The following is a 2,959-nucleotide window of genomic DNA, read 5'->3' as shown; positions in this document are numbered from 1 at the left end:
TTTTTTGTTGTTGTTGATTTTTTTTGATGGGGGACTTCAAAAGTGATTGTTGCAATGGTTCTGCAAAATAGAGGTACAGAATATGCACCATTTGGCACATTTATGACAATAGAGCTCTGGTTTTTTTAACTCCACAGCTACGTATTGGCAGGATTTCAAATTCTTAGGACAGATGTTTAAGTGAATTTAAAGGAGACAGTGGAACACTTTAAAAACACCAGATAGTGAAGGGTTACAATATGAAAAAGATCATGATTTCCTTTACTTGCAAGTATCAGGTTAACGTGAAAGCCGGTAGAAAGAATTCTGTATTCAAAGAACCCGGGTTCAAATTTTGACTCTGCTATTTACCGTTAAGTGGCACAAAAGAGAGAGTGCTTGGCCTGTGTGACCCTGGACAAGTCACTTACCACTGTGTGCTTCAGTTTCCTCATCTATAAAATGAGCTAAAGAAGGAAATGGCAAATCACTCCAGTATCTTTGCAAGAAAACCCTAAATGGGGTCACAACGAGCTAGACATGACTGAAAAAATGACTGAACAACAGCTGAATCCTTGGGCAAGTTAGTTTCCTTCTCTGGGTCTGTTTCCTCATCTATAAAGTGAGGGTGTTGGAATCCATGACTTTGAAGGTCCCTCTTAGACCTAATTACAGAAACCTATGGATCCCAAGATAGGAAAGGATAACACAAGGCCCTTTTTGGACCCAGAAAGGAACAAAATAGCAACCATGAAATTATTTTTCTTTGGAAGATAACAATAGATTACAAGATTTCCAAAGGAATAATAAGATTAAGTGGTCTTTTCCCCAAAAGGGGGCCCTTAAAGTCACACAGTCAGTCAACAAGCATTTATTAAGTGCCTACTATGTGTCATGCACTGCATTAAAGGCCGAGGATACAAAGAAAGGCAAAAGAGGGAGTCTGCTCTTGAAGACCTCACAGTCCAATTGGAGAAGACAATATGCAAACAACTTAGCAAAAAATAGACACAGAAGATAAATTGGAGATAGGTAATAGATGGAAGGCACTAGAATTGAGGTGGAATCAAGAAAGGCTTCTTGTAGAAGATGGGATTTCAGCTAGGGCTCAGAGGAAGGCTAAGGAGCCCGGGGGTGGAGATAAGGAGGGAGAGAATTCCATGCATGGGTCACTAACTACTGATAAAAGCACTTAGAATAGGGAGATGGGAACATCTTGTGGGAGGAGCAACAAGGAAACTGATGTCACTAGATTACTGAATAAACAAAATAGTAAAGAAGAACAGAAAAGTAGGAAGGGCCCAGGTTGTGAAGGGCTTTGAATGCCAAATAGCGGATTTCATATCCGACTCTGGGGGCGATAGGGAGTCATTGAAGTTTACGGAACCCACTTGTGTGTGAGACACGGTCAGATCTGCACTTTTGGGAGATTAAGCTGAATGGAGAATGGATTGGAGTGGCCAGACTAACCAGCAGAGCATTAGAGGCCTGAGGTGATTGAGGGCCAGTACTAAGACGACGGCACAATCACAAGAAGTATATGAGGGATGTTGAGAAGGTTAAATTGACAAGACTTGGCAAAAGATTGGATGTGGGAGGGGTGAGAATGAGGAGAGTTGTGAGCCTGGATGATGGAGAATGATGAGGCCCTTGACAACAATAAGGAAGTTCAGTTTTGGGGGTGGGGTTGGGAGAAGAGAAGTTCAGTTTTAGACACGTTGAGTTTAAAATGTCTATTGGACATCTAGTTTGAGATACCTAACAGGCAGTTGGAGACTCAAGTCTGGAGGTTAGGAGAGAGGTTAGGGCTGGATAAATGGGAATCACCAGCATAGAGATGATTGAGACTACAGGAGGTGATGGAATCACCAAGTGAAACAGCACAGATGGAGAAGATGAGACAAAGACAAGATATTTACACACAGGTCTGAGATTTTAAAGGTTTGTTTTTTTTAAGCCTGTAATACTAACAGCATAATTCACTTAATTCCTGAAGCAATGCAGCCCTCTCAGATATTCACATTGCCATAGCTCCAATGGGACATGTTTGATCTCACATATACATGGCTGACCTAATCCTAGGCAGAGTTGAGATTTGCCTGTGTGTCATTTCTAGAGGTCGAAGGCCACCCTCTGTGTCCACACCCTTCCTCCACTATGGCTTTCCTCCCATTCCTTTAATAGAACATACCTTTCATTCCATAATTAGAAATGACCTAAAATGGGGAGAATAAAAATTGACTGGCATGCCCACTAAATGACCAATACCAAAGACTTTGAGAATGAGAAGGGACCTTAGAAATCATCTGGTGTAAATGGCTTTACAACCAGAGATCTTTTCCCGGAATCAGGTTGGAGGGAAAAGCCCTGGCACCCAGAGGTTATGCAAGAGGCCGACAGGCTAGGTTTAGAGCCAAGACTTTCTCTACTTCCAAAATCTGCCTACTGCATAACCCAAAGAGATCTAAGACAAAGGTTCCATTTACTTCAAAATGTAGTTACAGTAGTACCTTTTGGTGGCAGTAAAAAAAAAAAAAAGGGGAAAAATAGATGCCAATTAGTTAAACATAGTGGTCTGTGAATATAATAGATTATATAAGAAAAAGCCTCTGAAGAATTCAGAGAAACTTGGATACTGTCACATATGAGGACAACTTACACTATGAGAATACAGTAACGTAAAGGACAATACTGAAAGTCATGTTCTGCTAGCTGGTCAGAGACCAATCTTGACTCTGGTCTTCCTCTCCTGGGCAGAGGTGAGAGGTGGTAAGGTGTACCCTCCAATGTACGTAGTCAGATACGGCAAATGTGTTTGTTTCCCTCCATTTCATTTTGGTAAGGCAGAGTTCTGTAATGTTGGTAGATCAGGAAGTGACATTTAAAAAAAAATAAAACTTTTAAAGTCAGCCTAGGGGCAGCCCTCTTTGTATACACACAAGGCCACTATGGAGACAGCTGAAGACATGGCAGCGATCAG

This window comes from Notamacropus eugenii, chromosome 2, assembly GCF_028372415.1.
Source record: "Notamacropus eugenii isolate mMacEug1 chromosome 2, mMacEug1.pri_v2, whole genome shotgun sequence".
Taxonomy (NCBI): domain Eukaryota; kingdom Metazoa; phylum Chordata; class Mammalia; order Diprotodontia; family Macropodidae; genus Notamacropus; species Notamacropus eugenii.
The sequence above is the reverse complement of the archived record's forward strand: the minus strand, read 5'-3'. Positions refer to the sequence as shown.